Consider the following 12,479-nt stretch of genomic DNA (forward strand, 5'->3'; position numbering starts at 1 on the left):
CTAAAAGTGCGGGTTCCTGGATCCTACCCCACATGGGCTGCATTTCATTTTCTGAGTCCAAAAATGTGCATTTTAACACACCTCCCAGGTGATTGGTATGTACCTCCCAAAGTCTGAGGATCCCCGAAGGGTTATAGATGGGAGACAAGGCTTGGAGAGGGTGGAGGAGGAGGGAGAGTCACGTTGAATGCTTTTATAGATGAAGACTTGGCCACCAGATGCGTTAAGTCACCTGTCCCAAAGCCGGTAAGTCAGAAGTTGGTGTCAGCGCTCATTCTGGGACATTTGATTGGCTTTAGGGCTCATCTTTTACTTCTTTGCATCCCTGCCACATGGTATATTAATAGTCCTCAATGGGGCACCAGGGTGGCTCAGTCGGTTGAGCGTCCGACTTCGGCTCAGGTCATGATCTCACAGCTTGTGAGTTCGAGCCCCGCGTCAGGCTCTGTTTTGACAGCTCGGAGCCTGGAGCCCGCTTCAGATTCTGTGCCTCCCTCTCTCTCTGCCCCAACCCACTCGCATTCTGTCTCTGTCTCTCTCAAAAGTAAATAAACATTAGAAAAAATTTTTTAAAAAGTCACTCAAAAAATATTTACTGAGCAAGCTAAAACCTTACACTACGGAACCAGATGGAGAAATTGTTCTTATTCCCCCAACGCCAGGCAGTGGAGACTCTCGTTTTTACGAACCTCCCAGCCAACCCCTCCAATCCCAGACTTGACGACCCAGGGCCCCGAGCGGGCCAGAGGCAGACTGGCCAGGACTGCTCTGCTCATGGCGGCCTCTATCCTCTGTCTTGCAAGGAGGGGGTCGGTGGCAGGCGGGCAGCCGGGGGTGTGGGAGGCAGGGAGGAAAACGTGGAAGAGAGTACAGCATCCGAGTCTGGCTGGACTGCTTTGTGCTTTCAAAATGTGTCACTGTTCTCAGCCATCCCACGGTTGATGATACACACACAGACTCTAACAAAGGGTTTCCATGAGCAGAAGCCTCAAGGTTAGTTTGGCTTCCTGCCACATCCCTACACATCTTCTCCAAGGCTGGGGGTCCATCGGCCCTTCACTTTGCCAACCAAGGGCCTAATTCAAAAACAACAATAAAAACAGAAAGATTGTCATTAAGTCTTATTTTTCCTACAAGTTTCCAGGAGAAAAAAAAAAAACGAGAAAAAGAAAAACACACCCTGACAACATCCCGTGTCCCGTCACATCCCATTTTTACAGGATAGCTGTGGGGTGTGTGATCCACAGCCAGAAATAAAACAGGACTGGAAGAGTCAGCCATCTGTCTGGAAGTGCAGCGGTCCCAGATGGCGCTTCCTTTCTGGCTTTCTGGTAACAATCTCCTCTGTCTAACGAAATGAGGCAGAAATTGCCCAGTGAGTTAGTGGGGGTGATGAACTCACCCTCTCAGCTCTGACATTAGGTTTTGAAATCCCCCAGCAATGCTCAATTTATCTCTACATATTCTCTTGCCCTTGCTATTGTGATACAGCAGACTTGCTTCTCTGTGTTTTCAAAAATGAGTGTGTGTACGTGTGTGTGTGTGTGTGTGTGTGTGTGTGTGTGAATTTTTCAAGGCCAGGAACTGTTTCCTCCTCATGCACCGGGCACGTGGACGGAGGGAGAGAGAGTGCACGTGGTAGTGACAAACGCTGCCGGACTGACTTCCCGACCGTCCAAGTGCCTTGGGAGAGGAAGAAAGGGATTCTTTACAAGTCCTTGGAACCACCAGGTGCCTTTGCTTCCTATGGGTTGCCCAGAGTCCGTTCCTTGAAGTCAATTCTACATCGACCCAGTAGAGACAATTTTTTTTAAGTTAGTCGCTAGGGTAAAAAGAGGCCAAGAGATGGCTAATGATGTAGTGTTCTATAAAGACCCCTGGATCGGCCTTCGGAAGACTGTCTTGACTCTCCTAACTACTGGTGACATCGTGGGCAAGTCAGATATTTCATCTACAGGAACTTGAGATTCCTCATTTCACATAATAAATTCTGAGCTCTTTGGACCCAAGAGCTGTAGATTGTATCTCACTCATCACTGACTCTACTCCACAAGCCAGAGCTGCATCAGAATCACCGGGAAGGCTGGCGAAAACAGAAGGCTGGCCCCACCCCCAGGGGCTCTGATTCCATAGGTCCAGGGTGAGGCCCCGAAATGTTCTTTCGAACAAGTTCCCAAGCGACGCGAACACTGCGCACGCTCTGAGCACCTTGGGTTAGCACGCGCCAGACACAAAGCAAGATGGCAGGAAACATTTGTTTACGTGAATGAATGCATAAGGGAATCTAAAAGAATGACTTGAGAAATAAGTCATATTTGACATGAATCTAAGAACTGCAAACAGTATGACCACCTTCTTTGTTGAGTTCCATGGTGATGGATTAGTGACTGGATATAGGGCCCAACGTGGCCCCTCAGTACTCAGGCTCTGCTAATTCTCCTTCACCCTGGAAGCCTCTCCAGTTTGTGAGGTTTCAGCAAGCTGAGAAGACTACCTAAACGTTTGCATGGGAAGGTAACCCCAAAAGTGTTTGGAATGAAACCATTGTTTTTCTAGTAGTAAGGACAGTTTAACCCCAGGAAGACAGAAAATTGAGTAAAGAAAGACAAAGAAAGTCAAACGTATTATGAATCTAATCATTTATGGATCTGTGCATGTATATATATCATATATAATATAAATAACGTATTTATATATAACATATATGTATATGTGTGTGTATACACACACTCACAGACACATCTTTTCTCTGGGGGAAAAAAAAAAACGCCCTTCAAGATGAAAAACATTCACGTACAAACAGGAAAGCAAGAATCTTCAGTTTCATCCTCCAGCTTTATAAAACGTGTTTGGCAATCACGGGGGTCAACCTCATCTACCCCTAAAACACTAAATAAATAAATTGGTTTTACTTTTAACTATAGGCTGATGTTGCTAAACTGGTGACGAACTCATTAACCAAGCATAGCCTTTCTCTTGAGTGAGGAGACCCATAATTAGGTAAAATCAGAAGTGGAGGGGTGCCTGAGTGGCTCAGTCAGTGAAGCATCTGACTTCGACTCAGGTCATGATCTTGTGGTTCACGAGTTCGAGCCCCGCTTCTGGCTCTCTGCTGTTAGGACAGAGCTCACTTCGGATCTTCTGTCCTCTCTCTCTCTCTCTCTCTCTCTGCCCCTCCCCGGCTTGCACGCACATGCTCTCTCTCAAATGTAAACAAACATTAAAGAAAGAAAATTGAGACGAGTGCCTGCCGCCTGGACTGAAGAACTTCCTGTGTCCTTTCCTGGACCCAAAATAAGGACGCGACACTAGCAGTGAAATAGCAATGGTCTCATGGTTTGCAAACCCCCCACCCGAACCTTTCTCATGAACAGGTCGCAGGAAGCCTGTTCTGTGTCTCCTTAGCAAAAACTAACTGCACGAACGAGGAGGAGGGACCCAAATCTCCAATTACAATAGACCCTCTGTAATGCTTCTTTCTCCATAATCGATGGAAAAGCATAGACCAAAAACAAGGGCATATATCCAAATTCTGTGACATCAAATAACATTTAGTAAAGAGCCCACATCATTGTTGTCTGGCCCCAGACAAGACCCCACCCCCACCCCGCCCCATACACCCTGGGAATCTCAACTTTTTTTTTAAGTTTTAATTTATTTATTTTTGAGAGACAGAGTGGGGGAGGGGCAGAGAGACTGGGACAGAGAGAGAATCCCAAGCAGGCTCTGAACTGTCAGTGCAGAGCCCGATATGGGGCTCGAACTCACTAACTGTGAGATCGTGACCTGAGCCAAAACCAAGGGTCAGGCGCTTGACCTACTGAGCTGCCCAGGTGCCCCCCCCTTTTTTTCAAGTTTTTCTTTATTTATTTTTGAGAGAGCGACAGAGTGGGGGAGGGGCAGAGAGAGAGGGACAGAGAGAATTTTTTTTAAAGGGGAATCTCATCTTTTTATGGACGCCCAAAGCTTGTTGGAATTAGAGCTCTAACTTATAAAAGATAGGACAGACCTCATAATGCCCCTCAGACTTGTATAAAGTGTGAATCACTTCTTCCGCCGTGAGGATTTAGGTGAGATTAATCTGGAGCCCAAGGAGAGGCAGTCCCATATGAAGGTGTGCTTTGCTGGTAACAACTGATGTGAAACATCACAACGGCGTCTCCTCAGGGCTCCGCCCCCAGTTCTGCAGATGCCCTTTCCCCTTCGCTGAGAAGGTTCTGGTTGCAGATAACAATAACTGACCAGAATATCTGGACGGGTATAAAAATTATAGCCACTTAGGTCCCTCCTCCTCCTTCAGCTGATCCTGTGGCTAAAGAGGGTTTTGTCCAGACCTCCATACGTTCATCCTGGTGAGTATAGAATGAAGGTCTTTTTCCTTTCCCTCCCTTCTTCCCTCCTACCTACTCCATCCATCGATTGGCACTTTCTCTTTATACCTATAAAAGTCTCTTATCGTTTACTGAATAAAACCCAAGTTATTTTTGTGGTACGTCCACAAGCCCGTCCTACTGACGAAACTAACCTCATCTACCAACTCTCTACCCAACCAAACCATGCCCTGTGCAAACCAAAACCACCCTCAGCCTTCTGGGTCTTCACCTAACCAGCTTCTCCTCGTGCACTAGACCTTGGCTCATGTTACCTCCTCCATGAAGCGATCCGGGACTGCCTCTTGCAGAGGCAGCTGTAGAGTTGTGTACTCGTATATCAGTATCCTGAGGGCACAAACAGTATCTCATGGCGCAGGTTATGTGTGTTTTCAAGTTTCTCGAAGAACCACACTAACCCTGGTGGAAGAAAACCCTTAACTTACTAAGGTAGGGTCTCCGCTGGACTACCCCGTCCACTGAGTTATACCCCTGGCCCCCTGTGCTCTTCTGGTCACTATACATTCTGTGGCAGCTACGTGAAGGGAAGCAGAACGCAAGCTCTCAGGATCTTGGAATCCCAACCACGAGTGACTCTATCTTTGTCACTTTATGGCTCCTTGGGTGTCACTCAAACGGGGAAAATCTCCTGTCCCATTTACATGAGGTGCAAATGTGTTTTCACACTTCTGTCTGGTGACATTCTTTCCGTAACGATGCCGGTTAATTACCTGACAATGAATCCCCTCTCCTGAGGGAAAGCTGAGGAACAGCAGGAGAAGGACAGAGAGGATTATTTGGATCACACCCCCTCACAGAGCAAGCCAAACAGACGTGGGCTATTACTTGGGAAATGTTTTCTCCAGAGCTACCCGTTCCAACCTCCCCCTTTCCTACCTTCACCTCTAATTCGTTTTCTTCCTCTGTTTCCTCTGTCAAATCACAGAGACCACCAAGTAACCTTCTGGGTTTTTAGGAGATTTCATTGTACTTGGTAATGCATGATTTATAAACATAAATAAAATAAATAGGATTCTGAGGGAATAAATTCTAAGTGGAATAGCAATAAATCTCCTCCCTCCGATCAGGTCTCTATGATTTTTCTCCTTCTTCCCTTCTCCCCACCTCCTTTCCCAGACTGGGAGGGCAGGTCCGTTCTTTCCATCAGAAGAAGTTGGGGGAGGTGTGTGGACTATGTGAGAAATGGAGCACAAGACTGCATTGAAATGTAAATTCCTTCAAATTATTAAGCACCAGAGAGCAGCTCCTGCCAGTCCTTTGTTCCTCAGAGTCAGAATGTGTAATCTAGAAGAATAAATATCCACTCAGCTATCAGCCACACAAAGAAATCTGGGCCATACATATTCGGGGCCCTACGTCCCACAGATACCCCTTTGCCTTTTCAAGAAGTTTCTGGTCACAGCCACCAATCACTGACCTGAACGCCTCTAAATTGGGGTCCGGGTCATAGCCATTTCTGCCCACCCCATCTCCCAGCCCTCACCCCTATCGGCTGTCTGCAAACCCACCTCCTTGTAGGGATCTCACCAGAAGACCATCTGGTTCATGCTTCCCGTCAGCCTCGCACTGGAGACGCGTTGGCCGGGGACTTCCTTTTCAATGGGACTTCTTTCTCCACGTTTTTGCCCAGAGCGGCACTCCCCACAGCTTGGGATGAATGGCTCTGTAGTCTAATGTACATTTTTCATTCCCTCTTAGCTTCAGGAACCCACAGATCTTCCAAGTAGGAGAGCAGACTATTTACCAGTCCTCTCTCTTTGCCAAAGAGAGAGGGGGCTGAAGATGGGGTTCAGTCGCCGCCGGCCAATGATTTAATCAATCACGCCTGTGTAAGGAGGCCTCCATAAAAACCCAAAAGGGCTGGGTTTGGAGAGCTTCCGGGTTAGGGAACCAGAACGCTCCCACATGCCACCGTGTGAGGCCCCAAACTCCACAGGAACATAAGTTCTTTTGTTCTGGACTTCACCCTATGTCTTTCTTCATCCGGCTGTTGGTTCTGATCCTTTTAATATCCTTTGGAATCACCTGGCACTCTGGTACATAGTGGGGTTTCCTCAGTCCTGTGAGCCGCTCTAGCCAATCAGTCAAACCCAAGGAGGGAGCCATAGGAACCTCTGATTTATAGCTGGTCCACTAGAAATACAGGGTACAACTTGCACTTGTGATGCATCCCGGGCTAAAGGAGGTCTTTGGGATGAGCGCTTTGGATGCAGAGCTTTGGGGAGCCCTGTCTGGGTGGCCGGCGAGGCCTACAGAACACTGGTAGGGACAGCTGGGAAGGCAAGGGGTGTGGCGATCAAGAATAAGGAGGGATGCGTGGGTGGCTCAGTCAGTCGACCATCAGACTCTTGATTTCAGCTAACGTCATGATCCCAGAGTCGTGGGATCGAGCCTCGCATCAGGCTCTGCACTGAGGGTGGAGCCTGCTTGGGATTCTCTCTCTCCCTCTCTCTCTGCCCCTCCCCTGCTCACACGCTCTACACACATACACAAAGAATAACTGGGATGACAATGCTACGAGCGGAAAGAGATGTAAACCCAGAAGTAAAGGTTTCAGAAAAGAAAAAGGGGAAAACCAAGAGAAAGAAAAACAGGAAAAAACAAAGAGTTAAAACCTAAAGTGCTAGCACCAGAGGGGCGTGGCTGGCTCGGTCGGTTAAGCTTCTGGATCTTGGTTTTGTCTCAGGTGGTGATCTCACTGTTTGTGACTTCAAGCCCCATGTTGGTTTCTGTGCTGACAGCACGGAGCCTGCTTGGGATTTTCTCTCTCTGTCTCTCTTTCTCTCTCTCTCTGCACCTTTCCCTGCTCATTCTCTCTCTCTCTCTCTCCCTGTCTCTCAAAATAAATAAACTTAAAAAAATAAAAAAATAATAAAGTGCTAATGCCAGAGAACAATTACCAGACAAGCCAATGAGGGGTTAAAGAAATTACAGCCAGAGTCAGATTTCAAATTAGCCAAAGAAACGTTTGGTGTTAATAACAGAGCTCATGGGCTCAAAGCTCTGAATCCATTTTCAAGACATGACTTCATGGATTTTGAAAAGTTAGCAAAAGATACAATAGACACAATATGAAAAGTCACCCTATTGTGCAAGTTTGGGGAATTGCTGGATTGAGATGCGTGCTTCTCTTTGGAAATCGATGTCTTGAAAAAGATTACCACTTCATTGTGCTTTGTGGCGAGAGAGGCAAGCAGAAGAAAGGTGAGGTTCCCGGGGCAGGACTAAAGGCCACCAGGACAGACAGCTGGGTCCCAGGGTGACGGTACGACGGAGAATACATGCAACACCTTGTGATGACCTCACATGATTTCTTTTCCTCTTCCTCTGGCCTCTCCCCTCTGTGTGGTGCACAGTCCCTTCAGTCCTCGTCCTGATTTCTTGCAGCCGTGCCAAATGCTGTGATCGGAAATGCTGGTTATTTAACCCCTTGCCAGTGGAGGAAGGGGGGAATTGGAGCTAGCCGCCAAGGAGTTAGGATCTGGAAGCTCAGTTGCTACTAAATCATAGTACAAAAAAGAAATAAAATCCTAATGATGGCTGTCATGGTTGCCACCCCATTCCATAACAGCAGGTGCCACTCCATTGGAAACAAAGGTTGCCATCTGACCAAAGATGGTGTAGTGCCTGCCGAGCCACCACTGGGCTTAACCACATCTTCTTGAACTGCTTCATAACTTGTCAAGAGAAGCAGTGTGTTCATAATGTTAAAAGTGAGCTTGAGCATTTAAACACACACACACACACACGATAAAGAACAGTGCTTGTTCTAGAGCGGAGACACTGCTCTCGAAAAGCCACTAGTTTGATCCTTAAACACTAAATAACCCAAACCCGCCAACTTTGAGGTTGAACAAGGTCACCGGGATTGCATTACAAATTGTAGATCCTTCCCGTCACTGGGTCTTGACTGTCTAGTTTCTTGTTAAAACAAAACAAAATTCAACTGAGTAAATTCGAACATCTAACTGGCTTTGTTATAGGATTCATGAAGCAAGCAGCAGGGAGAGGGGGCTCCCAGGAGCTGTATATGATTGGAGGTTATTGTAGGAAGGGGGGTGGGGCAAGGAAGTTATTAGCAAGGAAGAGAGAGGGGTGTCGGCACATCTTCCTTTGGAGGAAGGGACCCGGAGGGTTCTAATGATGTGGATGCCCTCACCTGTGCTGATGGGACATTTCAGACGGCCTGATAGAGGGTCTCACTTCTGGGAGACGTTGACACTGTCCTCGGGGGCAAATGACTCCATTTGGGGCCTTCTTGCTTCTTTTACTGATGGACGCTTTAAGACGGGGTAGAGAAAGTCTGTATCTCTTTCATTTGCCCGACTGAAGTTTCTGGAAAACAAAATCCCCTTTGTTCCCCGCGCTCTGATGGGATGACTTGACCAGGGTTTTGGCATTTCCTTTCCCTTAAAAAACGTGCTCAGCAAACTGGACCAGTTAACAATAGTTTGGTGAATTGTTATGTTAACAATTATGACATCTGCAATGTTTTATAAAGCAACTAATTTAATAAAATCGCTATTGTGAGGACTTAAAAAGAAGACTTTGAAACAAGGAGTTTGAAATATATATATTTGATTTTTTTCCTAGAAAAAAAATAGATACGTGGTAATGAAACCAGAGATTTGTGGTTTTGAACCGAGGGAAATGATTTATTTCAGTGCAGAAAACCAAATAAAGATCGCCACCTCCTACCATTCCTAACACAGTGCCACGTAATGAGAGTAATGATAATATTATTAAAAGGACCTTGGGGTGCCTGGGTGCCTCAGTCGGTTGAGCATCCGACTTTGGCTCAGGTCATGACCTTGAGGTTCGTGAGTTCGAGCCCCGCGTTGGGCTCTGTGCTGACAGCTCGGAGCCTGGAGCCTGCTTCGGATTCTTTGTCTCCCTCTCTCTGCCCCTTCCCCGCTCATTCTCTGTCTCTCTCTGTCTCTCAAAGATGAATAAACCCTAAAAAAAAAAAAAAATGTAAAAGGATCTTGAAAAGCCATGATCTTAAAGCTCGTAAAGAAGCCCCAAAGGGACAGTTACACTGGACGGCTATCAACCAGCATCCTGAAGCTTCTCTTTGCTTATCTTTGTCCTTCCATGTTCCCATCATGCTGTTCCAGCACAACCTATTCTGCCATTATTACCCACCCTCTAATGTTTTTCTCTCAAATTTCTTCCCAAATATTCCAGCCCTCCCTTACTAATTCTATTTTCTTCGCTGCTTCCCCCCCGATTCAGTGTTGTATGAGGTAAAGAAATGTAACCTCCAGTCTTTAAAAAATTCTTCCTTTGACCCACTACCCAGATCAGCACAATCGACTGTAGCCCGTAACATTAGTCCACATGGAGTTCGTTATAAAAGACTGTGAATCCAGAGCGGCCCCACATGTTACCCCACACCACGAGCTGGACTCGAACTTCTCACTGGAGTGTGTGAGTCGGTTTTTTTCGCTACAGGAACGCAGGCTCCCCCTCTTCCTCTGCCTCCTGACAATCCTCAAGCCTCTTGGTTTGCTCTGTATCTTTGTTTGGATCCTCTGGTCATCTCGCCTCGGAACTGACGCATCGCGCCTCTGCGTGGACGTCCGCTGTCCAAGTAGCTGGCCTACAAGTATCCAATCCACCCCGTATCCTTGTCATGGCAATTTCACTTAGTAAAGGCCATTTAAGAGGAAACATGGGAGGACAGGTGACGATATGGTCCCAGTGAAAAGAAAGCGATTGTTGCACATTTGCCCTTAGGCTCAAGGCTGTTTTATCTGGGGGTTCCAACGTCCTCTCCAAATTGCCTTACAATTCTCCTCGGTTTAGAGAGTGGCAAGGCACAGGCAGGCCACCTCCTGCGGGTCACATTGGGGGGTGGGGGGCGGTGTGCTGGGGCAGAAGAGTGGAATGGCTCTCCTTGCCCAGAAGCTTGGAGTCCCTCCTCCATGGCCACCCCAGGGCAGAGAGATTTCAGAGGAGGGGAAGGGCAGAGTCAGGGAAGGAGTCAAGGTGGGGTGAGAAGGTTACCACCACAGTGACAGGCGCCCAGCCATCCCAAGAGCAAAGAAGGGGACACAGTGTGGCGCTGCGTATCAGGAACCGGAAGGTGAGGTCTCTGCTTGGAAAACCCAACCACGTTCTCAGTTTCTACGTCTCGGTTTTCCTTCCAGAGCGACCGGTGGCTCCCAGGGCTGTAAGGGTTGTCCCGGCCACACACGAGCCGCCCGTCCCCTCCCCTGAATCCACGCAGCAATAACTTGGGCATCTGGGACTTGCAGAGACACTGGTAGTAAAAGGGTCAGAGCCGGTCCGCGTAGACAGAATGTTTAAAAGACCTACGAACCGAAAACTAGACAGAGAAGCCACATGGCATACGATCTCTGAACCTTTAAGTCCAGTAGATCCAAATGCAAACCTCCTTTCCCCCCACTTCCCAGTTGGGCCCCCGGTGCAACTAGTCGGAGGCTTAGTTTCTTCTTCGTAACATGAAGAAACTAACGTGCTCGAGGCAAGGCGTATCATCCCACCCCCTTCATTCCTTCTCCCCTCTCCCCTCGAGTAGCGAGTGATGCCATCAGAGGTTCCGACACGGGTCCCTCTTTCCGAAGGGAGAACCTTCCTAGGAAGACTTTTGGAGGCCGAAATGGCATAAAGCAAAGAGGCAATCGGCATTCATTTAGATGTTAAAACATTTTTGAGCGTTCCAAAACCCTTAAGCTTTTCCGACACCTCAGGATACACCTCGCTAAGGGACGCACAAAATAAATGGAGACCAAGCACAGGTGGTCACAGACACACTTGGAAACTCTGGCTGAGCTGCTGGGCTGGAGTCCCAGGGAAGGAGGTGGGCGGCCCCGCTCACTGCTGGGGGTGAAGGCCTTGTGGCCGAACCCTGTTTTCACTTCCGGCATAAAAAGCAAAGGGCCTCTTCCTGTATCTCTCGGTTACTGACAACAGCTACTCATGTAGGTCTTCTGTAAAAACAAAGTGGAGTGACGCAAACTTTTGAAAAGGAGCGGGAGGAACACAATTTCTGTTTTGGCGTTTGTTTTGGCCTCTTGGTTCGGGTTTTGCAAGCGCTCCATTCTGAGGACTGTGAAGTCCCAACCTCCATCCTCCAGAGAAGAATCCAACGGTTGCAAGTCCCTAAGTGCCACCCTTCGGGATGAGGTCGGAAACGATGGCTCCCTAGATCTGACCTCGAGAGCTCAGAAGTGATGACCTTGTAGGATGGGTGCTTAAAATAGCTGAAGGGTCACGGCGTCTCGGCGGCTCGGTCCGTTGGGGGGCTGACTCGTGATTTCAGTTCAGGGCGGGATCTCACGGTTCGTGGGTTCGAGCCCCACGTCAGGCTCTGCGCTGACATTCCGGAGCCTGCTTGGGATTCTCTCTGCTCCTCCCCCGCTGCTCACGTGCTCGCCCTCTCTCTCAAAAGAAATAAATAAACATTTAAAAATAAGGTAAAATATCTGAAGAGGGAAAAAAGAAGGAAGGGGAACTGAGAGAGGAAACCAGGAATGCTGCAGGGAAAATGGAGGCGTCACTGACAGCTGTCTCATAGGCTCTGAAAAAATTATCAACGTGTACTTGGGAGTATACGCGATATGCCTGATAGAGCGCCTAGCAAAGAGGAGTTCTAAATAAATGGTTATTATCCTGTCAGTAGTATCACAAGGGCAGTTCATATTTACAAGTGACAGGGGTTCTTGGAGATGGTCCGGTCCGTAGTCCCACACAGGCAGTCATCATTGTCTTACCCCTCCATCCTGCCTGTCCTCCTTCCCTCATGGTTCAGTCTGCAATAGGGAAAATGTGGTCTTTATCTCATATCCTCTGAACCTGAAGCAAGACAGGCAGCCAAGCAACAGGGCTTTATGCATCTGCCTCTGGGACCTTTCGTACATGAAGCCATTTTTCTCGGGACGTCTTACCTGAGGTGCCAATATGACATTTTTCAGTCGAGACAGATAGTTAACGCTTCTCAATGCTCTATTTACCTTTTAGTTTGGGGTTTTCGTGATTGAAACACAATCAAGCCCACAGTGAGTCCTTCGTCCATCAAACTGTCAACAATGCCTCCACAAGAGCTGGGAACATAGAGAATAT

Source organism: Prionailurus bengalensis, chromosome E4 (genome assembly GCF_016509475.1).
Source record: "Prionailurus bengalensis isolate Pbe53 chromosome E4, Fcat_Pben_1.1_paternal_pri, whole genome shotgun sequence".
In the NCBI taxonomy this organism is placed as follows: domain Eukaryota; kingdom Metazoa; phylum Chordata; class Mammalia; order Carnivora; family Felidae; genus Prionailurus; species Prionailurus bengalensis.